General features: G+C 41.7%; 1 protein-coding gene across 8 annotated transcripts in view; it reads left to right on the top strand.

Moving 5' to 3' along the window:
* The window catches only part of ENOX1 (ecto-NOX disulfide-thiol exchanger 1), a 540,470-nt gene that overhangs the window by 307,169 nt on the left and 205,973 nt on the right, over nucleotides 1-27,328 (top strand). The window contains exon 5 of one of the 8 annotated variants that reach the window (XM_088442359.1): nucleotides 2,430-2,587. The exons of the other annotated variants lie outside the window; for them this stretch is intronic. The gene's annotated coding sequence lies outside the window, so the exon portion shown is untranslated. The remainder of the gene's footprint in view (nucleotides 1-2,429; nucleotides 2,588-27,328) is intronic. 8 annotated transcript variants of the gene reach the window in all.

Genomic DNA, 27,328 nt, shown 5'->3' with positions numbered 1-27,328 from the left:
GCCTGTAGTGTGTTTTTCCACTTTCATTTTGAGTGTGGCTCCAAAACCAGACCAATCATAATTTTTGTGTGATTTTGGTGTCAGCACATTCAACTATGTAAAGAACAAAGGCCCTGATTCAGACCCACTCGCGAGCGGCTGTCCGCTCGCAAGTGGGTCGATGTTCTGCACTGAGCATGCGCACGACGGAGGGAGCTCCGTCGTGCGCATGCGCCAGACGCGACGAGCGAAGGAAAGTCCTTCGCTCGTTGTGTCTGATCAAAGGGGGCGTGCTGTCGATGTTGATTGACAGCACGCCCCCTTTGGTGGGCGTGCCGGGGGCGTGCCTCCCTGACGGGGGCGTTCCCACGGGAACGCCTCCCGTCAGAAGCCGGCCCACTGACATCACTAGTGATGTCAGTGGGAGTGATTTTGGCTCTGATAGAGCCAAAATCACTCCGGAGCTTGCGGTTGAAAACCTCAACCGCAGGCTCCGGCTCGCAGTTTCGATGGTCGCGATGGTCACGACCATCGCGGCCATCTAAATGCACGCTCGTATAGGCTGTGGGTGGTGACCCACAGCTATCAGAGCGTCCAGGAGGACGCTCCATTTTTATGGAGGGCGGCCTTCATTCAGAGCGTGCGCTCTGCTCAGAGCGTACGGCTCTGAATGAGGGCCAAAGTATTTAATAAGAATATTTTATTCATTCAGATCTAGGATGTGTTATTTTAGTCTTCCCTTTATTTTTTTGAGCAGTGTATCTACATTTGGTGGATATCATTTACAGTAAAAATTAAATATTTTTAATTGTTGGGTTTTTTTTGCAAATAAGGGGCCAAGAAAACACCTTAGTTGGTTCCACTGTCAAGAATGTATTTCTCTCAGATAAAAGTAAAAAATAAAAACCTCTTTCATTTGGTGAGTTCAGCTGCCCCCCCATCCAAAATAATTAAACTTTATAGATTTTTGGGACTCCTTTTGGAATTTCATCCCCAAGATATGTAAGAAATTAATTAGCGATACTTAAATTACTAGTTAGAATTCTACATATATCTGTTCCCCAGAGATTGTTAACCATAAGTCTGCTTTTGATTAAATTTTGCATTTGAGAAATGTACTGTTTTGTGAGTTTCACTTTTTGTATATGTAGGAAATTGTTAATAAATAATAATATAGGTTACTATAATATTACACATTGGAACAGATTCAATTAACCATGGGACTTAACATGTTTCTGCAGCTCTACCTAGAGCTATTCAGTTACACCCTGCTACCCCACATGGTAAGCCCCGAGGATGCACTTAACATGGATTTGTGTTAAGTGCATGCACCCTATGGGGCTTACCGCGTGGGGTAATTCCCTGGGGCATTTAACCCATGTGCTATGAGTTAACTCTCGTTAGCAACATCCTTACCGCATGTAGAAATAGCTTTGGACATTAAACCTCTGAATTGCAGCCACAGCTAATCAAATTTGCCCCATTATGTAATAATGGTTTAAAAATAGTGTGATCATTTTTGGATTTATCAGTATATTTTGGACCAACCTGGCATCTTTTTATAGCAAATTTGAGGGTATCCCATGATTAGTCTCACAGCACTGTATAACGTAATCCATCCGATTTACTTGATTATATTGCTCTCAATATACTTGTTCTTTTGGGAAATTTTTAGAATAGCACACACTTTTTTTTTTTGCTAAATAAAGAGATTGTTTCTATACTAAGGGCTTTATTCAATTTGGAGCGAAAAGCCGTTTTCGGCGAAACTTTTTCGCCGATGACGTAATTTTCGCTGATTTCACTTATCCCCATATTCAATTTTAGCGTCTTTCACTGGTGCGAAAATGCAATGTAATAGACGATAAAGTTTCACCTATGAATACCCGGCTGAAACAAGTGCCGATTTGGGGTTTTAGGGTGCAGACGTACGGAAGCCACTGCACCCTTTGTACACCCCCCTTGACGCTAACTGCGTCAAAAAACGCTAAAAAAAACACAAAGGACACCCCAAAAAAGCACTTTGAAATTTTTCACCCACTTTTTCAAAGTGGAGGGTACAACTTAAAAAACTAGCGAAATAGCCTTTGGGGGGGTCTGCAAGTATGGGGGAGGTTTTTTTTGTTTGCAGCTGCTTGCTGAAGGTGCGTTTTTGGCGCTTTTTAATGCTTCACTTTAGTGATTTTTACATATGCTTGCACCCATTTTCATGTACACCAAATTTGATGGGACTACATATATTGGCCAAAAAAAGTTGCTAAATGCTATCCTTCACCACTCTCCCAAAGATGCTAAATAGCTCCAATTGAGACCAATCGAAGACCCCAGATACCTTTTGCAGGGCTATTCGAGGGTACCCATAGTGAACCCCCATGTCAGAGAATCTTTAGGGAGTGTCAGGTTGATTTCCCCAAACACGACAAGACTTTTCGACGATTTTTTTTCGCCAGGTTCCGTCTTCGCCAATTTGGAGTTGAATACAGAGATACGCGGGACGCGCGCAATAAGCTTTCGATGGCAAAGCCTCCGATGACGGCGAAAACTCCGGGAACGGATTTTTCACTCCAAATTGAATATGGCCCTAAGAGCTTTTATGGATGTATTTGAGGTACTTGATATCAATCATTTTATGGCTAAAGCTGCATACACACACAACGATTTAGTTAATGAACGATTTTAGTAAACGATTTTCTCCCTTGAAAAAATTTACTAAAATCGTTTACTAAAGTTGTTCATTTACTATGTTCATTTAAATGTAATGAACGATTTTTTAGAACTACAAACGATTTTTGCATAGTCCATTACTGAAAATCGTTGAGTTGACAAGTCTGACTGAACTACAAACTACAAACGTGAACGCGCATGAACGATAATCGTTCATCATTTGACTCAGAAAGTGAACGATTTTTTTCAAACTATATCGTTTAACGATAATCGTTCAAAAAATCGTTGTGTGTGTATGCAGCTTTACACTGATTTAAAGGTTTTTTTTTTTTACTGTTGGTGTATTAGCCCAACTATACACCTGACACATCCCAAACTTTTAGCATTGGTATAGAAGGATCATGTCAACTCAGGTTAAGTTGCCAATCTTAAAAAAAAATATATCTACCTACTTAGAGTGGCCCCTCCCCAATCCATACAACGGCCCCCAGATCACTGTCTTGTTTTGCAGGTATGTGTATCCATGTAAATGGGCTCAGCACAGTGGAAAGCTAGAGCTGCTACCTACTGTACTATCCCTTGAGGACTTTAGGACCACCCTCTCCTTTATTATTACAACTGTTCTGTTTATCTCCTAAAATCCTGACCAGTGTACTTTGATTTGTGTCTTAAATTAATCATGAGATGCCAATTATTACAACATGTGATACTTTTTTTTTATGTGTGCACATTTTTCTTTTCTCCTGGAATTGCAGCTAGAGATGAAAATCACGCTTCTAGTCAAACATATTAATGTGTCATCAGACAAGAGTGTTTGCACCTTATGCAGTTTTGAACTTCATGAATTAATAATGAAGAGAACAAACACATAAATTGATACAACCTAATATATTTAAAATAACACATACAATGGTGCCAGCTGGTAGCTATCTGTGGTGAGAAGTGCTATAAACCAAGATGCCATTGTACATTTATCAGGGTACTCCCAAGGTGGTTACATTGCCATAGTATTCCATTTGATAAAGCAGAAAGACCTGTGCCATGGGACAGTAACAAGGCTGGATGGGGATGAGGCGAGTATAAGCATAATGGTGCATATAAGGCTCCATGACAATTTTGTATTTTAGCAGTTACCTGCATAGTACAGCAGAGGCACTCGAATTTCGGGAGAATATTTGTTTCTTTGTACAGTTGTTTCCTGTATCTGGTTAGCTCTGTGTTCAATAACAGATCAAAGAAGGATGAGGAGTTCCAGAGAGTGACACACAGATGATATATTATTGTTGTGGTGTCACTTACTGATTGTCCTTTTCACTTCAACTTGTCTCCTATGACTGGAAAGTTTTATGAAGACATGACTTTGGAGAGGAAGTTTCCATGACATTTAGATCAACTGCATGTCATGTTTTAGGAGAACACCATAAAATGTAATAACGATTTGGCAGCATGCTATGCAGCCTTTTTAGGAATAGAACTAATATTGTAGAGCAATGTTTCTGTAGCTCTACTGCGTATACAGTGTCTATCTCTTTATACATAGTAAAAATGTTATTTATTTATTTTTTATGTAACTGAACATTTATTTGAAGTAAAATGAAATAACCTTTAGATATTTTGTGTAATGTGAACACTTTTTTTTACTTTAAAATTAATTTTATTTAAAATGGATCCAGGACTATTTTCCATCAGGATCGGTGAAAGCAATCGCTGTCTGTAAGGGTTAGCAAAAACTGATGATTTTTCTTGCCACATTTCAGAAGAGCTGCGCAAAATGTAATATTTCATAAATGATAAGTATAACTTATGGCTTTAAGAAGTTGTTTGGAAACAAGATAAGCTTTTGCACACAATTGTATTATATATTTATGTGTAGCTGACAAATTACTCAATAAATTTTGATAAACATCTGTAGTACCACATAGGAACATGTCCATTTTATCAATTATTTTTGTTATGAAACCTGTTGAAATGATAAAGCAATTAAGGAGTATATATTTTAAAGGGGCCATTGACTTGTGAACAAGCTCTGTTATTTAGCCATACCCTAACACATTTTCCCCTCCTCTGGACACTGTGTGTATTCCGCTCCGGTTCCCTGTTGCATTTTTAGCTTGCAGTGGAAAGCCCCTCTCATGATTTTGCAGGAGATTTAAACACTTAGCTTTATTAGTATGTATGATGTGCTTCATATAATTGGGGAGGTGCTATGGGCTTTTATTATCAGATGCAACATACATACAGTGGCTAATTGACTTGTCTTTGAGAGTGAGCGTCTGTCCCTGACTTGTCTGTAATATTTCTGGCATTACAGGTAAGGAGCTGAAAATAGGCAAAGGGCAGATATAGTCAATGTTAGACACTGTGAGCAATACAGGGATGATCTGGCAACCTTAGTCATAAGGTGACCATTTATGTGATGACTGTAACAATGTACAGGTTCAGTAAGTACGGACAATCAAGTATATTATCAACAATGCACTGCGTGTATGGAAATTTCAGTATTCTTACTTCATTTGACCTATATACATAAACATGATTCATATACTGTAGGTCAGTGGTTCTCAAACTCTTTCCTCAAGACCCCAAACAGTACATGTTTTCCAGGTCACCCAGCAGATGCACAGGTGTATTCATTACTCTAAAAGATCCACAGGTGGAGCTAATAATTTCAGTTGTGGTTCTACGAAGAGACTTGGAAAACATGCACTGTTTGGGGTTCTGAGGACCGAGTTTGAGAACCTGTGCTGTAGGTAAATGTAATACTTTACTGTAACATGTAACATACATTGCCAGTATGTAGCACCCTGCACAGTTGGGCAAAATGTTTTAGATTTATTCTTCACCAGGCTGCAAGGTTATTTTGTTTGCTCAGTATTATTCAGTGCTTATAATTTGTTATTGTGTGTATCATATTGCTGTGTTATAACTTTAGGATGTATTTGAATTAGGGGTGAGCGGGTTCGGATTTCTGAAATCCGAACCCCCCGAGCCCCCCCCGATCCGAGGCAGATCCGAGTCAGGCTCGACTTTTCCCGCCTGACTCGGATCTGAAATCGAGGCAAAACGTCATCATCCCGCCTTCCGGGTCTCGCAGGTTTTGGATCCTATATAAGGTACCCGCGTCAGCGCCATTTTCTCACTCGGCTGTGGACAGTGAAGAGGGAGGGTGGGAGTTAGGGCTGGCTGGGCTGTGTAGTGTAGTGTAGTGCAGAGTAGTGTTGTGCTGCGCTGTGCTGCTGTTGTCCATAGGGGCTGTGTCCACTACTTCAAAGTCCATAGGGGCTGGCTGTGTTGTGCTGTGCTGCTGTTGTTAATAGGGGCTGTGTCCACTACTTCAAAGTCCATAGGGGCTGGCTGGACTGTGTTGTGCAGTCAGTTCTCCATAGGGGCTGTGTCCACTCCAAAGTCCTGTGCAGTGTCCCAGTCCTAAAGGGGTGCTGTAGTGTTGTCCAGGGGGTGCTCTGTCCATCAGGGGTGCTTCCCCCAAGTGCTAAAAAAATAATATTTTTTCTGTGTTTGTGAATTGTGTGCGCAGTAGCCGCACGTGCATCAACAAAGTAGTGCCAAGCGTGCGCCTGTGTCATAAGTAAAGGGCCGGCTGGCTTGACCATTAAAGGGTGCTGTAACCCCCAAAGTACACTCCAAACCAAATAACAAAATATTTTTTCTGTGTTTGTGAATTGTGTGCGCAGTAGCCGCACATGCATCAACAAAGTAGTGCCAAGCGTGCGCCTGTGTCATAAGTAAAGGGCCGGCTGGCTTGACCATTAAAGGGTGCTGTAACCCCCAAAGTACACTCCAAACCAAATAACAAAATATTTTTTCTGTGTTTGTGAATTGTGTGCGCAGTAGCCGCACATGCATCAACAAAGTAGTGCCAAGCGTGCGCCTGTGTCATAAGTAAAGGGCCGGCTGGCTTGACTGTTAAAGGGTGCTGTAACCCCCAGAGTACACTCCAGTCCAAACAAAAAAAAATATATATTTTCTGTGTTTAGCCGCACGTATATATCAAATCGATATAACATAAATGGAGGACCAAACTTTCTCCGATAAAAATAAAATAGAGAAAGATCAAGAACCACTTCCTCCTAGTGCTGAAGCTGCTGCCACTAGTCATGACATAGACGATAACATGCCATCAACGTCGTCTGCCAAGGCCGATGCCCAATGTCATAGTAGAGGGCACATACAATCCCAAATGACAAAGTTCAGGAAAATGACCTTGACAAAAACATTTAAATCATCTGAAGAGAAACGTAAACTTGCCAATATGCCATTTACGACACGGAGTGGCAAGGAACGGCTAAGGTCGATCCCTAGTATGTTCATGACTAGTGGTTCAGCTTCACATGACGATGGAAGCCCTCCTCCCACTAAAAAAATCAAAGAGTTAAACTGGCAAAAGCACAGCGAAGAACTGTGCTTTCTAAGAAGATATCACAAATCCCCAAGGAGAGTCCAAGTGTGGTGGTGGTTGCGATGCCTGACCTTCCCAGCACTGGACGGGAAGAGGTGGCTCTTTCCACCATTTGCACACCCCCTGCAAGTGCTGAAAGGAGCACCCACAGTCCACTTGCTGATATGCAAATTGAAGATGTCACTGTTGAAGTACAACAGGATGAGGATACTGGTGTAGCTGGCGCTGAGGAGGAAGTTGGCGAGGAGGATTCTGATGGTGATGTGGTTTGTTTAAATCAGGCTCCGGGGGAGACAGTTGTTGTCCGTGGGATGAAAAAGCCCATCACGGTCATGCCTGGGCAGAAGACCAAACATTCCACCTCTTTGGTCTGGCAATATTTCTATCCAAATCCGGACAACAACTGTCTTGCCATATATACCATATGTAAAGGTGGAATAAGTAGGGGTAGGGACGTTAACCACCTAGGAACATCCTCCCTTATACGGCACCTGCAGCGTGTTCATAATAAGTTACGGTCAAGTTCAGAAACTTTGGCTAAGACCGTAAGCAGTCCAGGGACACCTAAATCCCGTTGTCCTGTTGTATCCAAGCGCCTGCAAACCACACCGTCAACTCCCTCCTCGTCAATTTCTTCTTTAGTCAGGATCGGAAGTAGTCCTGCAGGCCATGTCCCTGGCATGACTGACTCTCCTATCCGGGATTCCTCCGGAGGATCCTGCATTGCTACGCCTCCTGCTGCTGCTGTTGCTGCTGCTGGGAGTCGTTCATCATCCCAGAGAGGAAGTAGGAACACCACTACTTTTACTAAACAATTGACCCTCCAACAGTCCTTAGCGAGGAGGATGAAGTACGACAGCAGTCATCCTGAAGCAAAACGTATAACTGAGGCCTTGACTGCTATGTTGGTGTTAGAAGTGCATCCGGTATCCGCCATTAGTGCAGTGGGATTTAGACAATTGATGGAGGTAGTGTGTCCCCGGTTCCAAATCCCGTCTAGATTCCACTTCACTAGGCAGGCGATACCGAGACTGTACAGAAACGTCAGAAAAAGTGTCCTCAGTGTCCTGAAAAATGCCGTTGTACCCAATGTCCACTAAACCACGGACATGTGGACAAGTGGAACAGGGCAGACTAAGGACTATATGACTGTGACAGCCCACTGGGTAGATGTATCACCTTACGCAGCAACAGCAGCAGCGTCACCAGTAGCAGCATCTCAGAAACGCCAGCTCGTTCCAAGGCAGGCTACGCTGTGTATCACCGGTTTCAGTAAGAGGCACACCGCCGACAACCTCTTAGAGAAACTGAGGGAAATCATAGCCCAGTGGCTTACCCCACTTAGACTCTCCTGGGGATTTGTGATATCTGACAACGCCACCAATATTGTGCGGGCATTACATCTGGGCAAATTCCAGCACTTCCCATGTTTTGCTCACACAATAAACTTGGTGGTGCAGAATTTTCTGAAAAGCGACAGGGGCGTGCAGGAGACGCTTTGGGTGGCCCGAAAATTTTCAGGCCACTTTCGCCATTCAGCGACTGCGTGCCGAAGACTGGAGTGCCAGCAAACACTCTTGAACCTGCCCTGCCATCACCTGAAGCAAGAGGTTGTGACGTGGTGGAACTCAACCCTCTATATGCTTCAGAGGATGGAGGAGCAGCAAAAGGCCATACAAGCCTATACATCCACCTATGACATAGGCAAAGGAGGGGGTATGCACCTGACTCAAGCGCAGTGGAGAATGATTTCCGTGTTGTGCAAGGTTCTCCAGCCCTTCGAACTTGCTACACGTGAAGTCAGTTCAGACACTGCCAGCTTGAGTCAGGTCATTCCCCTCATCAGGCTTTTGCAGAAGCAGCTGGAGAAAGTGAAGGAGGAGCTAAGATGGAGCGATTCCGCTCGGCATGTGGGACTTGTGGATGAAGCCCTTCATTCGCTTTGCCAGGATTCCAGGGTGGTCAATCTGTTGAAATCAGACCACTACATTTTGGCCACCGTGCTCGATCCTAGGTTTAAAGCCTATGTGGTGTCTCTCTTTCCGGCCGACACAAGCCTGCAGAGGTGCAAAGACCTGCTGGTGAACACACTGTCAGCTGAAGCGGAACGTGACACGTCAACAGCTCCTTCTTCATTTTCTCCCGCGACTGGGGCTGCCAGGAAAAAACTTAGGTATCCTAAGCAACCCGCTGGCGGTGATGCAGGGCAGGCAGGACCAAGTTTGGACATCTGGTCCGGACTGAAGGACCTGGCAACAATTTCTGACATGTCTACTGTCACTGCATATGATACTGTCACCATTGACAGAATGGTGGAGCATTACATCGGTGACAGCATCCAAGTAGGCATGTCAGACAGTCCGTACCTGTACTGGCAGGAAAAAGAGGCAATTTGGAGGCCCCTGTACAAACTGGCTCTATTTTACCTGAGTTGCCCCCCTCCAGTGTGTACTCCGAAAGAGTGTTTAGTGCAGCCGGGAACTTTGTCAGCGAAAGGCGTAGGAGGTTGCTTCCACAGAATGTGGAGAAGATGATGTTCATCAAAATGAATTATCAGCTCTTCCAGGGAGACCAGCCTCCAGAACGTACAGAGGGACCTGTGGTGGTGGATTCCAGTGGGGACGAGTTAATACTCTGTGAGGATGAGGATGTACATAACACTGAAGAGGGTGAGGAAGCGGTGGATGAGGAGGATGAGGATGACATCTTGCCTCCGTAGAGCCAGTTTGTGCAGGGACAGATTAATTGCCAGCTTGTTTTGTGGGGGCCCAAACGAACCAATCATTTCAGCCACAGTTGTGTGGCAGACCCTGGCGCTGAAATTATTGGTTTGTTAAAGTGTGCATGTCCTGTTTATACAACATAAGGGTGGGTGGGAGGGCCCAAGGACAATTCCATCTTGCACCTCTTTTTTCTTTGCATTATGTACAGTTTGGGGCCTAGTTTTTCAAACTGCCATCCTGTCTGCCACTGCAGTATCACGCCTAGATGGGTCACGTGTTTGTGCCGCCCACTCGTGTCGCTTAGCATAGTCATCCAGCTACCTCGATGCAACCTTTTGGACATAAAATCACTATTGTGAGGTGTTCAGAATAGACTGGAATAAGGTTATTGAGGTTATTAATAGCATAGGGGCAGAAAAACCTACAAATTCTGTGATTTTAGCTGTTTTTATGCTTTTTTTCAAAAAAATACAGATCCAAAACACAAAACCCAGAACCCAAAACACGGAAGGGTGGTTTTGGCAAAACTAATCCAGATCCAAAACACGAAGAAAGATCCAGATCCAAAACACAAAACACGAAAAGTGGCCGGTGCACACCCCTAATTTGAATGTGTAAAGCTGGGAACACATCTATACAATCATTGGCCCAATCACCTGATATGGGATGATCAGGACGACGATTGTATAGGTGTGTATGCAGTACCGTTGCAGGAGCGTTAGCACTAAATGGCTTAGAATGCTCAACGTTCAGGATCGGGAAGCTGCACCTTATGGGCTGTTTAATTTTGGTTGGCCTGACCCCGTAGAAGCCCGTACACACTGAGCTATGTCTGGCACAGTGTGTACGGAGCTGCAGGCAGTTGACATGGGGTCACACTGGGGACACTGCACTCAGCTGATCGAGAACGTTTAATCGATCAAGGGTGTGATCGAATAGATGTGTACTGTACTTTAACCTGTGGAATCTTGATATTGCACTGGTCTGTAGATTATTGACACTATATTAGTGATTTTGTGTTAATTTGTATTCTCACACAAGGAGTATTACACTTTTCCATCCTCTCTAAATAGAACCATAGCTGTGTGTAGAGTTGGGTAAAGGTGCCGCGCCTTCATGTATTTTTGTCCACCCCTGCTGGTTCTTGGCAGGTGGGGGAGGAGGGGGGAGTTCACAACTCTAAAGACTGCGAGTGTGGTGATTGGCTGTGGCATCATAGCCAAGTGCCACACCCCCAGTGTAATACTGAGATGGGCAGCAGCAGGCATCTGCTTTACATTCTCTACATCTCAGCTGACAACGCTTTGTGCTGTGATTCACTGGGACACATTAAATATACCTGTATTCGTGACATTATCATTTAGCGTTAAAGGAGCGTCTTAAACAACTGCCTAGGTTAGCCTAATGGTAGCTGGCCCTGTCTGTGGGTTGTAACATTTTACATAAGGGTTTGTATAGATTTGTAGTACTCAACTTGTAGATCCCAGAATTTGTTGTTTGGATCCCTTGATCCTTAGATATACAATACAGTGTATTCTATTGTGTACCACCTCTTTGGGTCCCATAAGAATGTCATACTGTCACCTGCAGTCCCAGCTAGAAATAAATAAAGTTGAACACCAACTAGATTATTGAGAAATAAAATCTGAAAAGGGAGATATATTTTTTTCAGTACTAATGTTCCCATGGGCTGTCAATAATTGTTAACTTTCAGGATGCTTCTCAATTTACCTCTTTTTCCCTGACTTCTCCCCATCTGTCCTCTCCCATATCAGCAACTCTTTCAGATATTCCTCATGGATTGCCCATCACTTCATCACTTCCTGGAAGTAATATCTCTAAGGACCAGATTCAGTTACCAGAAGGTTACCGCTGGAAAGTCTTTGCGGGATATGTCTCACTAGCTGATTTCTGCTGGCAGCATATAGAGATGCGGAAAGATATCAGACTACCATAATTGCACTTATGAGTGCAGCGTGTGTCTAATTGAATGTTTCCCTAAAACTCATCCCCCAAAGCTGCTAGACGACGCTCCAGCGACCGCTCATTGCAGACTGAATCTGAATCATTGTCTGGGCCTCTCTCCTCCACCCTTCTTCATTTGCAATACCTCCTTTTTCTCTGTTTCTGTTGTCTGAATATCATCTTTGGTTTTGCACTCCCCTTCACTCACAGCATTCAGTCCCTCTCACAATCTTGTCTCTTTCACCTCCATGATATTTTCTGGATTAGACAGTTTCTCACCATGTAAGTCACTCAAAATATCATCCAAGCCCTTTGATTGGATTACTGTACCTTTCTCTTCTCAGGCCCACTCAACTCCTGCCATTCCCCTTTAAATGCATCTTCAACACTGCTGCTCACTTTAGTTTCACTTTTCTCTCCATCTCTTCTAGTCACTCCAGTGGCTACAAAATCGAATACACCTTCTCTCATTCATCTTCAAAGCCCCCAAAAACTAACTTCATCTCCCCACATGCTCCTTCCTGCCTCATTTTCTCCTCCCTGATTGCTGCCTCCAACATCTGGAATGCCCTTCCTTGCACAATAAGACTTTTGCCTAGCCTTCCAGCCTTAAAACTCACCTCTTCTCCCAAACAAGCCACCCCTAACTCCTCAGTCTCTGCACCCCACTGCTCTGCCCCTCTCCTCCTCTTTAAGTCTGCTAATATCTCCCTTAGGAATGTAAGCTCTTCAGAGCAGGGTTTACCCTCTTTTTGTTTTCTCAATATAATTATGTAATTTGCAGATTGTAATTTTGTATGTATGTTCATTTTTGAAATTGTCTGTAACTGTATCATTTGATCATCATTTAAACATGTAATCTTGCATGTTCTAATCCCTATGCACATTACTATGAAACCCTTGTTATGCCATATAAATAAAAGATGACCATAATAATGATTGATAAGTCCTCTTTCTCCCTCTTTGCATATACAATACCACTGAACTGTAGTGAGGGGATGGGGACTGCCAACAAATGTGATAAAAGCAGTAAAAATATATGCACTGTTTAGTGTAATTTCCAGTATCAAGATATTTTAAAGCCGCTGAAACAATTGTTAGGAAGTGTGTTAACGCTTGATTATGATTCCAAAGGTGTTCTTCACGTCCAGTCAGCAGTAGACTGCCTAAAGAGTCTCATGCTAAATAGGCTCCCCACCCAATTGGAAGGTGAGGGTAAAGTATATTGATTTTAGGCGGTTATGATTCTGACTGAAATGGTCTTGTTAGGACACAAAAAATAAATATTTCATACTAATACAATATTGCTGTATGGAGGCTTAGGTTTGTACAAAATGGATGTTCCAGCAGTGAAATGAGTACGAGAAAGCTGTCAAATCGACAGACAGGGATGACACTAAATCAATTTTCACAATCTGCAGACCTCAGATCATCATGGAGCAATTGTGGTTGAAAGTGAAGAAAAAAAATCATTAATGCAAGAACACAGAAGCGCCACAACCCTATTAAATACTGGGAGTACCATCTACTTTGCACATAAAATTCCAGTCTAGGGCTATACCTATGGTATATTAAGTCTAGAACTAGATTTGTGCCTATCACTGGAATGCCTGAAGGCATCCACAGGGCAGCATCTCCCATTAGGCAGGACCAGTTTTGGTATTCTGCAATGAGCAACACAGTATGCATGCAGTTATATAGAACATATTTTTCTATGTGCGTTATAAGTATTTAATAATTATCATTATGTTTGTTTCTGAGCAGAATATAACATTTATGTGTAAAATCTGAGCTGAAAATAAAATATTCACAATTAGTTAACAGGCAAGATGCCTTGTCATTTAATGTAACTTATTATTTCCTGTTATTTTTATGCTATTTTATAAAATTTTCGCTGTCCTCTAAGCACCTTCCAGAGCTATGTAAATGTTAGCCAACCACCCCCCAATTGGGAGAGGGGACTTCTGACCGCATTCATGCTACGAGGGTCAGTCACAGCTCTGTCAGTGTTATTTAAGGAAGCATGTATTGAATATTTGTAATTTAAGAAAATTGATGCCGTGGGTGTTAATTTATGCGTAAACCTGCTTTCTTCTTGTGTTATCTGATAAGTAGGTCTTTAGGGATACATTTATTTCTAGATCTTGCCACAACCCTAATGATGTTATCCCTAACCCCAGTGCTAGTGCACATAATCCTGGCCACTGTATCCTCTTCCAAGCCATTGTATTGTGAGAAGAGTATCATACCTCACATTGACAGTAGAACTCTTGGAATAGATATAGGGATTGTGGAAAAATGCACCTATACGGAATGGTGAGTCCTGCAAGCAGACTTACATCATCAAAAACACTAGGTACAATGGGCCTGATTCAGTACGGATCGCAACTGCAATTGCAATAGCGATTACATATGCAGTCTCACTGCGAAGATATGCTAATGTCTGCGGTCCCTATGCCATGTGCAGCCTAACATAAGGACGCCCACCTTATCTTATACACATCCGTAACCCACAGCAAGACTGCAAAACCATTGGTAACATTGAGTACCATCACAACCTCACGCGCACTTGCACCACCTCTGACCTTACTCAGGAATTGCTAACCTCATCGCACGCAGTGAAAGCCCAGGCTGGATATGGCATCACAATGGATAATTTATGCACGCCCATGCAATGGTGTTCAAACGCGCCAGCACGCTTGCGTTTCGCTGGTCACCACCCCCAAACAGCACTTCCTGTCAATCACTCTGCAATGGGTCTGCGTCGTCACTGTGATCCCGGTCGCAGTGGAGTGTTCGGACATGCACACTGAGATGCGTACAAAGAATGCAACAGTCGGCCGATTGCGTGCGTAATCGCAGTTGCGTTTGCTGCTGAATCAGGCCCAATATCAACGACACATTCCTTGTGTGTCTATATGTGTTGGTTTGTGTCCTTTTAATCATGCAGAAACACCTGGTGCAATAAACAATAGATACCACCATGCCACTGTTTCTAATATTTATAGAAGTGACTGAAGCGATGGAAACTTTTCAATTCTTTCCTAATCAGGTATAAAAGTGAAATGTCTTTCTTTTTAAATAAACTCTCAGTTGAATGATATGTATGATAGTAAGGTTAATAAATAGATGATGATATAGTGGCATTGTATCCATCTATAGAACTATATTTTTGCTTTCCATATATGTCCTCAGTAATCCTGCGGCCCTTCTGGCAGATGTATAAATAAACAGCTGCAGAGAAGATGAAATTGCTGAATTTTGCAGCTGAGAATTGTGAACACTGACAATGCACAGTAATCTTTAAATGACCCACAAAGCCTTAAAATACAAGTAAATCTTAACTTATTGTACATCTCTCAGACCTCATTTGTACAATACAAACATGGTAGACCTCTGTTGTCCTTAACCTTGCAATGCTTTCCTATGTCAGTCTGCCTGAGGGAGCTCTCACGGAGGAGGTGCTGTAATTTCCCTCAGTTCATGGAGTATATGAAGAAATTCAAACTCTCAGGAATAATGTAAAGAAGTGTGAGAATTAGCCAGATCTGACAGGTACAAGCAACCCAAGTTAACCCTTATGAAATGTTAATATATAAGTGGGCTGGCATTAAAGCAGCTGCACATTTTGATCAGCTTGTCATAGTTTGTTATAACAGGTGAAGATCTTTTAAAAATCCATCCCTGCAAACCTTTATAATGGTTCGAGTATCACGGTTTAGCCCTCCTGATCCTGATGTTGAAAAAACACTTAGAGGTATGTTGCTGCCTATATACCAGCAGGCTGGATATTATAAAGTAAAGTCCACTAGTATTTCACTGTAGTGTATAATAACTGTATCTGCCTATTAACATAAATACTATGTGCTATTGGGAATATTTTCACAGTAGCATCCAAGCTTCCATATAGAGAGAAGAAATAAACTTTGTGACTCTGTTGATGATACAACTGTTTTTCTATTCTGTATGTATATTTATATATACATCACTGGTCCTTTAGAAATGCAAGGCTTTTATTCCAGGAGAAGTGACAATTAGGCTGCAAGAAAAGTGTAAAGGATCTATGATGTGCCATTGTTTTTACATGATGCCGTCACACCAAATGTAACACCTAGACAGACTTATACTGTTGGTGCCCACTTCCCTACTCATTGCATGTGTGTGCATATGGATATATACATTTGGGTCAACCTTTTTTTTTGCCTAAAGTAATGTAGTGTTGAAATAGTTTTATTCTACTGCTCAGGAAAAGGAATAATCCACAAACAATGCATTCTTCCAGGGAAAGAGTGCTCTAACATTTTTGCATAATGGTAATTTCATACCAGTACCCCAAAAGTAACAAGATTGAGATGCCAATATTTAAATATATATTAAGATAATTTTTTCTCTAGATACATGGTTTGAGCACTTTTGGACAAACCACACATTTAGTGGGGAGACACTCTCCACCATACATGAGACTGGAGAGAGGGTTTACAAGGCTAATGGGTCGTTCCATGAAATGCGCATCTTGTGCAATTGAAATTTTTAAATTGCAAAACTTACTAAACACTTGACTTGGATGGGCGCAATCTGGGCTGTGCGAGATATACAGACTTCACTAAAGTCGGCCTCATGGTTGTGATGCCTGGAGAATCAATCTCAGGATGTGTGTGTATCAGAAGTGAGGTGTGCTACTTTCTAGGTAATGGGTAGGAAACCAAGGGAAAAAAAATAAAAGCAATGGCTTCTGTCAGTGGTTCTGGCATTCCAGTCAAGGACTACCTTGCCATCATGGAGCATCTGCTTCAATGTCTGGAGTGCCAAAGGCTGGCTGACCCTGTCCTATGTATGGTGCAAGGTTCATTATCCAAAAATGTAAATAGGTTTTGCAAGGACAAGAATATGTTCAAAGTAAGAGAAAATATTGAGGAGCCTTGCAGCTACTGTTTGTTCTTCCTTAATGGAAAAACATTCTTTACACTGTTATGCTTGATTAAATGACAAATTGGAATGCATGGGCTGCATCAGCCCCAATGTATATGTTTAGCCAACGAGACTTAAAATGATTATCCATTCCTGTTTTGCTTTCCATAACGGATGCACGCTGTGTGACAGGGGGATTAATCTAGTCTCTAGCACCAGTAAATGTGCTTAATGTATTCTCATGCTTTCAAAGCTATGCAAGACTGATTTGTCTAGAAGAGAAGGAGTTAAATGCTCACACATTTCAATTACCTGGACATGTCTCCCTATTGCTGTTCTTTGTCTGTGCTTTTATTTAGTTTCATGTTACATCTTTAAACAGTCACTCTATACATTGCTCAGATAACCTCAAATCAGTTTGTCCATGTTGTACAAATTAGCAGGAGACCTCCATTATTGTGTTCTCTACAATGGTTTACAGTCTGATGTCCCTTATGTGTTTGGTTCTTTGTAACCAGGCAATCTACTACCGCTCACTTGGCACAGAAACCAGAAGCGAGGCATCGAAAGAATAATATTCCATGCTCAAAATTAGCTTTTTGCAGTATGCAAGAACCAAGAAATGGTATTGGCTTTAACTCGTGGACTCTGCAGGTTTATATGAATGTTGTACTTGAATATTGTAGTCAGAACTTTGCAGGAACAATGTGATGTATTGACAGGATCAGCGGGAACTCTAGCTTGGCCAGTGATTGGTGAATACCAGGTATTCCAGTTTTACTCTTGAAGTAAGGATTAGCATAATTACATACAGTTTTATAGTTGGTAAGATTAAAAGAAGACCCCAGACCATCTTCTTCAACCATTCATAAATGTAGTAATCTGGGACTTTTTATTATAAAGATAATTTTTTTTGTAGTATATTAAATTTAATCATGTTTGTAGAGGAAACTGTAATATTTATTATATGGCTTCTAGTTTCCAGAAATAATCCAGGTCCAATTTTTTTTAAGATTTTGCATTAGATGAATAGTAATTTGTTTCTCATGTATCAAAGGCTATGTATGGAGTTGAAGAGTTTCTTCTTTGCTAAATATCTCCATTATGCTGCTCTGATATATTGTAGATCTGGTCTATAAGTTGTTAGGAGGGGCTGGGTAGGGCCCAAAAGTTATGGTTTTCTTTGGTTTCAATAACAAAGATATTAGCAAATATTTGGTCCTCAAAAGCTGATAATTAGACTGTGAATCTAAAGCAAGGACCTACAAAGTAGTACATTGTGATGTCCTCCCTGTGTTACTGGCACATGTGTGACTGACAAGTTGGTGTAGGAAAGTCGGTTTAGTGTTTGGAGAACTGAGCCTATTTTCTGTCTTGGCTACAGGATCTTTTAGAGGGAGGATGTAGTGTATCTAAAAGTGCACATTGCAGCTGTACTGGGGAGAAGATGATTAGAAGGGATTTTACACTGACAAGAATTGAGTAGAGGGTGAAGACTGAAATATTGTGCAGTGTAGTATAGACTTTTAGAACTGGGCTGATAATTATGGAGGAGTGAGGGGTTGAAAGGGTAATCCGAAGGCAAAGAAAGTACAAGTGGCAGTAGATATATTACATATATGGATAATAAATGTTCTTCCAAACAAAATAGATTTGCTAGAATTAATGATGTTAAATAAATTGAAATAATGTTATAGCTGGTATAATGGAGACCTTGCAGCATAAACGAAGAAAAAGAGACTATAGCATGTATTTCACTACTGTTCCAAGTTTTTTCCATTTAGAGATAATAGCTCTCACTGTGATTCGCTGAAGTTCCAGAGCATTAGAAATGGCTTTGTAACTCTTTCCAGACTGATATGTTTCAGTAATTTTCTTACTCTTCTGCTGGGTACACACTGGCAGATATATTTGCCGATAAATTGATCTCCAGTATATCGTGTGCGTTGGCCAGTGTGTACCAGCGATATGTTCACAGACATATCGCGTTGGCTGTGCTGCAGATATATTGGGGCATCGTGGTGTGTGTACGGGTGGTCGGCTGACTTGTAGCAGAGGCTGCGGGGAGGGGGGCACGACACGCCCCCCGGCCTGCGGCACCCGTGGACCGATGTGTATGAACAACCATCATCTGCAGATACATTTGCAGGTCTCTTTATCTGCAGATATATCTGTTAGGTGTGTACCCAGCTTCACTTCTGGAATTTCTTTTGATGGAGGCATACTGTGCTGCTTGGTGAGACGTTTTAGCCAACTTTACATTGCTGGAAAGGTTCTATTTAATACCTCTTTCACATTGCCAGCAATAGCCCAGGTTATTGCACTTGAACGTGCGGTAACCCAGGTTATTGTGCAGTGTGAAAGGGTCAAGTTGAAATTACCCAGCATTTCAGTGATGGTAACGAGCAGGGTGGAACACTGGTTCAACCCGGCTTGGTATGCAGTGTGAACGGGTAACCCGGGTCGGTGTGACCCGGGTCCTGTTCGCAGCTTAGGAAGTGCTGGCACTTGGAGATGATCTCTTCTTCAAGCCCTGGCTCAGCACATGATGTGACGTAATCGACCCGACAATAAGCCAGGTCGGGCCTCCAGTCTGAAACGGGTCTCAGCCAGGTCACACCTGGGATGGATCCGGCATTGCGATGTGAAAGGTGTGCAAGTGATGCTTAGATTCTGAAAGGTGTGCAAGTGATGCTTAGATTCAAAAGGGCTAGCAGTAATATCTATTCCAGTGGTTCTCAAACTCTTTCCTCAGGACCCCACACAGGTTACATGTTCCAGGTCACCCAGCAGGTGCACAGGTGTAGTCATTACTCACTGACACGTTTTAAAAGATCTACAGGTGGAGCTAATTATTTCACTTGTAATTCTGTGAGGAGACATGGAAAACATGCACTGTTTGGGGTCCTTAAGACAGAGTTTGAGAACCTATGATCTAGTCTAATTAAACTCAATTATCAAATCAATTTGGTTTATTGGTTGAATGAGTAATAAGGGGGCAATTACTATTTCACACAGGGCCAGTAGGTGTTGAACATTTGTTTGAAGATCTGAAACAAAACCTTTTTTTTTTTATGGCACTGTAATTCTACCTATAGTTGTAATGGGATGTAATTATGAGACCGGCGGCCGAGATTCCGCCGGTCTAAATTCTGACTGGGAAGCCCATCAAGGGACTTAAGATAGGCGTCGAAATACCGACGCCTATTTTAATTCCGACGTTGGGATCCAAAAGGACGGCTCCACGAATGAGGTAAGCCCAGGGGGACCCGTAGCGTTAGCCGTGGGGTGGGGAAGGGTTAGGTTGATGTAGCATAGCAGGGTTAGCATTAGGTTTTGAGGGGGGGGGTAGAGTTAGGCACTAACGGGGGAGTGTTAGGGTTAGGCACGAAGGGGGGAGGCTTAGGCACTTATGGAGAGGGTTAGGGTGCGGGGTGTGGATGGTTAGGATTAGGCTACAAGAAGGGAGGGTTAGGAGGAGAAGTGGGGAGGGTAAGTGTCCCGACAGCCGGCATTGCATACCAAATCCGTTGTGAATTTGTAGAGGATATTTTGTAGGTGACTGATTTAGGGATTTATCTAGTTGCCATTTCTGTGTTTGGAAAGGGATTATTTTCCCATGGTGAGGGGTAGCTATTTGGCAGCTGTCACACTAGTGCAGTGATGTGAAACCTCAGGGGTCACATGTACTTTAACAGAGGCACTTTACATTTCATTATGGTAAGAAACTAAAAATAACATTTAATCAAAGAAAAAGACATCAGATGCCATTATAGTGTTCAATCTAGGGGCGCCGGACCTAGAAAGGGCACTCTATCGCGTGCTGGAGGTGCGCATCACTGGTAAATAGATGCACGCGGCATCTATTCACCGTTCGTGATTTCTACAACTTTTTCCCACCCGTGGGACACTGCGGCCAGTGGGTGGGGGCAGCACCCGACATATTGTCTTAGTGAGACGCCGCCAAAAGGGCAGGGCACATTCTGTCCTTTTGAAATCGGGAAGGGCATGCCGCCCCACTAAAACAGCCTAGCGGGCACTCTACCATTATATTGAACACATATTTACTCTAAAACACACCTTCTGATTTCCCCATGTACCACAGAACTGATCACTTGTCCCCTAAAAAAAACCCTCAGCCTTCTCACAGTGCCTATTCACCCAAAACACCCCCAAATGCCTTTTCACTCCCATTTGCCCTGCAAATCTTCACACTCACTTATTTAATAAGTGCTAAGGCTGCAGGGCATTAAGGATCTGAGGGCCGCAGGTGGAGGCTTGGTGGGCCAACTATTGCCCATCTCTGTACCAGGTGAATTATTTTCTGTAGTAACCCAATTAGAACTCAATGGACAAGTGCTTACAGCACACAAACACCATTATTTTACTTTGTGCCAGGCATTACATATTGCATGATAAAATACTGCTTTGGATCACTTGGTAAATGTGTAGGGCGTTAGTATAGTGCTGCTAATTCTGTTTAAAGTAGATTTTTGCAACTGCATAGCAGGTATCCTAATATGTCACTGAATTTATAAACCGTTTAGTTTATTGCCTGAAGCCAATTATATTGTTCCGATGTTGCAATAACCTCATTAGCAACACTTTTGTTTAAAAAGTAACAAGAATACTGTTTGTGACCTTCCAGATACATATGTTAAATGGTGCTTTGCTGCTGGTTTACACTGGTTACACTCTGTGTTTTGTAATTTCTTCAAGGTAACTTTAGTCTAATAGAGTGGTATAGCTGACTTTGTTCACACGAATGTGTCACTGATTTACCAAGGCATCTTAATGACACTCGACCGGTTCACAGCAGAATGTTCTTACAGACTTATTTCCTTGCAAGGTTTTGGTTTTCATAGCCAATTATGCTGTGTGCGAGGCTCAACTTGGGTGTTTATGCTGCATATTTTGGTGTTTCTCTAATTCCTGATGAACAGAATGAACCCCAAGCCCAGTCCTGATCTTAGGTGAGAAACACAAAATGACATCTAAGGAAACCCTATCTCAATTGGAAAGAGACACTAAATTCTAGACAGCCAGTTCTGTAGGCAAGTGTATTATCAGCATGTGAATTTTGGTGACTCTGTATTTGTGCATGTTACTGTTCAGTGTTTGAGTTTCTGCACTGTGCTCTCCAGAGATGCTGTTCTCAAGGCTTATTATGTGTGTAAATTGTGCCAATATTGATGATGTTAGATGGTTTAGATCTTGATACTATCAGTTTCATGGACATGGGAGTATATCCCTGTAGAAATTGTGAATGTAAGGGGTGCTTGGAAAGCACTACAGCGGTGTAGTAATATGTTGTGCACTAGGTTCAACATTTTATGAAATAAAAATCCAGAAAAACTATAAGATTGACCAAATTCTGTCAATGCTTGTGCTTAGATATATGTAGAGGTTTTAATGGAAGAGTAACCTTCCTTAGATCTTCCTCCCAGGTCTGGATTTGTGAAATATCCTTTGGTCGGGTGTCTAGGACATAGCAGAATGCTAGCTTGATATTCTGAACTGCATCTAAAACCAATGCCCATCAGGGATCTCCGATGTGTATTGCTGTATTTCTGAAATGATCAAATCACTAAGGGGGGTATTCATGAAAGCTTGGAGAGAGATAAAATACCAACCAATCTGCTCCCAACTGTTCCTTTCCAGGCTGTGTTGGAAAAATGACAGTTAGGAACGGATTGGTTGGTGCTTTATCTTTAATAATTTTATCACTCTCCAAGCTTTCATGAATACTCACCTAATAATGGTAATAATATAATGGTTGTAGCTATATTAATATAAATAATCTACATGCTCTACTTTATGCTTTTATTACAGCAGTTCATTTATAAATACACTTTTTACAGGGTCTCATGTACTCCTATGTTTATTTGTCCTCATAACTTACTGAATCTTTTATCCCATCAAGAACTGTTTTGTGGTTTCTTGACTGTACAGAAATGATACTTTACCGGGCAGTACTGTGTGCTCCCTTACACTTCCAGCACCTGTATTATACCTGCTAATGGTGTAAAAGCACAATCTTCATATCAAGTTATTTTATACAGGTCTCAAAACTACAAGGAGACTTCAGATATCCTTTATGTTAATCAATCATTAAGGTTTCCATTATTCCTTATAATACACAAGTTTCAAACTAGAACAAAACAAACTGCTTATGTGACATGATCCTTATATCAAGATGTGTTTTACCCTCACTTACAACTAAGAATTAAATCACAGAACATGTTTAAAAATAATTATATGATACATATGACATCACTGCTCTATTTTCAGCTCCTTGGTCATGAGAACCACTTATGTATGTTTACGCTGAAGAATAAAATGTGTCTGCTGTGCAAGTACTGATAGGATACCTTATTGCTGCATGTCGTAGTGATCTGGAATGTGCTTTTGGGGCAATTTCCCAATGGACGGGCGCATGAACACGAACGCCATTATGAGACCGTCCCATCAATGAGCAAACAGTAAAGTTATAGCTAACACTTCCTTTTCTGGTTTACTGAAAAAAAAGCTGATTTCTTTAGGTTTGTAACTGAGTACATATGCACATTCATAACTTTGCACATATGCAGTCAGAAATGCACATGATGGGCAGCTCCAGGCAATCGGGGAGGGATCAGAAGATCCCTTTCAAGCCATGCTGCTCCTTAGATGAAGCCAATCTTTCCAGAGCAAGCACTGTAATTGGTATACAGGAGATTGCTTTGTTATAACGGTAATACTTAAAATCTGTAGAAATGGTTGTTTCTACATGTTTGTTAAGGATAGAATTTGTTTGATAAATAGACCCATGTGCCTTCAGGTAGCAGGCCAATGATAATTTATACTTTACTATCTCTAGTTATTGCATCCTAGACTTTCATGTGTAATTTAAATGTCTTGGCTTATCATATGCTGTATGTATTATTTGTTATAGGTAAGTTACACAGAGCTAGGAACGGCAAATTATAAGATATTTAGCAAGGTTCTGCATTTCATTTCTAGAAGGCAGATATGTTACATACAGTAACTGGCCGTTGCTATAACATGTATTTGTATTGTTGTCCTGTATGTACTTTGTTTATTAAGTTATGTTAAATATAATATATATTCAATTTCCCTTTGCTGGGAACTGTGACCAACTTTGGGCGGTAATCAATTAGATTCGCGTACGCGATAAAGTTTCGCCTGCCAGACTTTTCGCCTACATTGCTTATTTTAGCAGCGGAAACTTATCCTGCGCGTACCTGCTATTCGCCCTATTCAATTCCAAAGGACACGAAAACGGCGACACGCGAAGTCAGAACAGACGGAAAATGTCATAATCGGGGAAATTAGCCTGAACGCCCCCAAAAAGATGCAGAAACATTGGGGATCAATGTAGTAGTGCCCGATTAGCCCTAATGAAACTGTTTGGGGTACTTAAGTTGGTACAATTGCCTCTAATTAGCGTCTTTGCACAAGTGGTGAAGAATAGTATAAAGCAGTTTTTTTTTTTTTTTAGAAAATAAAGGTACATACAAACTTGGAAATGTGCTCACGATCCGACATTGTGTCCGATTTCCCCTTGAACTCTCCCCAGCAGCTCCCCGGCACTCGTGGGCACGATTTGGTGTTAAAAATTGTCCAATGTGACAAACGATTTATCGTGCCTCCTAACTAGTCCAGTGCATTGTGACTGAGATTGTCAGATCTTGCCTACAGCACGGCAGATCTGAAGATGTGATGTATGAACTGCGGGGACACGCATCGGCATCGTGATCGTGAGTGGACACTCACGATTTGGGCATATTTTACACTATTTGTCATCACGTTGCGTCGGAATCGGGCAAATCTTGTAAAATATCGCTAAGTGCGTAGGCACCTTAAGTAGTCCTGTCAAATTTGGGGTACTTGGAAATGGGTACCAAGCATATTTTCAAGTCGCTAAAGTGAAGTTTTAAAAAGCATACCTGTTGCTAGCACCTGCAATCAAAATAACACCTCAGCCATACATGCAGACCCCAAAAAGTCTATTTCGCTACTTCTTATGTTTGTACCCCCCACTTTGTACTTTTTCGCCCCCAAAGTCACACTACTTTTTAGGGGTGTTTCTCAGTTTTTTGGGGGAATTTTTTGACGCAGTTATCCTTTGGGGGCCTGTTCCAAGGGTTCTGAGTGGTTTCCCCACCTTTGCACCCCAAAATAAAAAAATGCACTTATTTTCTACTGGTATTCAGAGGCAAACCTTTTTCGCCTATTACATTGCATTGACTTTCTGCGTATGTGAAAAGCGGATGGAAATACGGAGATAAGTTTCTGACAGGCGAAAAGTCGCAATCGGCGATACTTACTCGTGGATCTTGGCTTTTCGCTTCTAATTGAATATGGGCCTTTCTCTCTCATCAAATGTGAAAGCAGAAATTATATACAGTATGTGTACACCATGGAAGAGATGTAATTAGTAGAGTAGATTCGGTTATTATAGTATGATTTAATTATTTGAAAATAGCACTTTCTGAAGTAATTTGCACTATTCATCCTATAGTGTATAGCTGTATGTTTTGTTTAATCTAATTGAATATTTTATCCAAGGTTTAGACAACCATTATTTTGGAGCTTTTTGATGGCATTTAGTTATACAATAAAAAAAAAATATTTATTGGTTATACAGATGTGTCCACACACATAATATTGCTGCAGTCACACCAAACAGCCCTTCTCGGCAAAGTCCCATGCAACTAGGCTTTCGCCAAGTGTCTTTTCAGTGTCTTTTTCACCCAAAAATGCATCTTTAGTGGTTCATGAGTCTGTGCACTACTTAATTTGATATGCAACACTTGTATATCTGTGTGCAACTGAGCCTGAAGCTGTACACGAAGCTCAATGATGCCGCGGCTTTTTTCACGCTAAGTTCCATTGTGTTTCGTATACAGACTCACGCACACTAGTATCGCATATGAAATTAATTAGTGCAGTCTTGTGAAGCGGTTTGTTGCGTTTGATTGTGACTAAGGTGACTACACGCATGTGTATATATATTTACACTGAAGTGCCAAAAGTCATGGTATAACAAAGGTAATGTAAAGGTATGTATGTAAAGGTAATGCTAGGTGGTTACACTGTACTATGGCGTCTTGGAAATGCCCAGACCTGCATAAATTGTAATCTGAGTCAGTTTGAGCACACAGCTGGGCTGCTCATGGGGCAAGGTGAAGTGCATTATTGGAGTTCGAACAGGACATGATAGTGACTGCCCGTGTGATGAGATATTCCATTTCCGAGGTTGTGCGGACATTCAACATTCATCGATCTAACGTGTCACGTGTACTGGGAATACCTCATGGAAGACACCACCACCCACTGTGGATAGCGCAGTGGCCAACCACGGGTGCTTAATGGTCGTGACCAGTGGCGTCAGGCCAGAATTGTCATTAGTAACAGAGAAGCGACACTGGCTCAAATTATATTCACATTCAATGCAGGAGGTATCAGGCGGATATCCAGCAGGTCAGTGCAGCGTTCTTTAGCTTCCATGGGATATAGGAGCAGAGGACCCACCAGAGTGCCCCTGTTAACACTACAACACCGGACACAGCGCCTCACCTGGGCTTGTGATGTCGCTACTTGGACCCTGGAGGACTGACATGTTGCTGTGTCACTTGTTACTGTTAAATACTGGATGAATATCTTCGGTGTCCTGGATATAGATGTGGTTGGAGAAAACAGTAGGATGGTAAAGACTGAATGTTCGAATAGATGTTAATTTAACAGTTAGGCAATGGGTATAAAACTAAAGATCAATTCAGCAAAATGCTGATAAATTCTAATGCACAGTAAGCAGCAATTGCGCCCCAAATCGCAGTCATAAAAATGTGTTCACTAAAAATGCAGCAGTTATATAGGCAAAGTTGCAACTATCACAAGATGCATGCACTTCTGCACCAGTAACATATGCATCCAATACCTTACACTGTTTGTTTTGCTTGTGAAATAGACATTTGTACTGTAATCAGTCTTTAATAAGATGAAAACATTTTTAATACAACAGGTACAACTCCCCATCTTATGTAAAATAAAATAAAAAATTGAATTTGCTAAAAATATATTTACACAAACTTTCTAGAATATTCACAATATCAGAAACAAATAAAAGCAGCTGTCAGCTATTTACTGATGCTAGCAATTATCATTATGTATATGCATCTGACCTCAACCACCTGCAAATGATACATCTGTATTAAACGCATATGCAGGTGTATGCTGGTGTGCAATTACATGGACACTCCCCCAGCCTTCATCTCCAGGTGTGCACATTATGGGCGCAAGTGCCCTAATCATGCCAATCTGCATAGCCGCTTTACTGTACTTTTGCATAAATTCTGCTATCCAAACTAACAGGTTTCACTCTGCATCAGGAATAGGCAAAGTAGGAAGATGATGTATATTGAATTGTAAACAGTACACCTTGGTGGAATAGATAGCAATGTACTATGATAGTGGCATAGGTTAGAATTAGATAGTGGGAGGTAATTAACTGTTTAATAAACTGGTGTGAAGTATACAGCAAGTGTAGCTGATGTTCACAATTGGCAGCAAACCATGTTGCACTGCAAAGGGTGCAAACTCCATTACAGCATGTGCATTCATGCCATGCACAATCTGTGCATTGTATTTTAGGGGTCAATCCTATTAT

The sequence above is a fragment of the Taudactylus pleione genome, unplaced genomic scaffold, assembly GCF_031769625.1.
Source record: "Taudactylus pleione unplaced genomic scaffold, aTauple2 ptg000005l, whole genome shotgun sequence".
NCBI lineage: Eukaryota > Metazoa > Chordata > Amphibia > Anura > Myobatrachidae > Taudactylus > Taudactylus pleione.
This window is presented reverse-complemented; position numbering and strand designations above follow the sequence as displayed.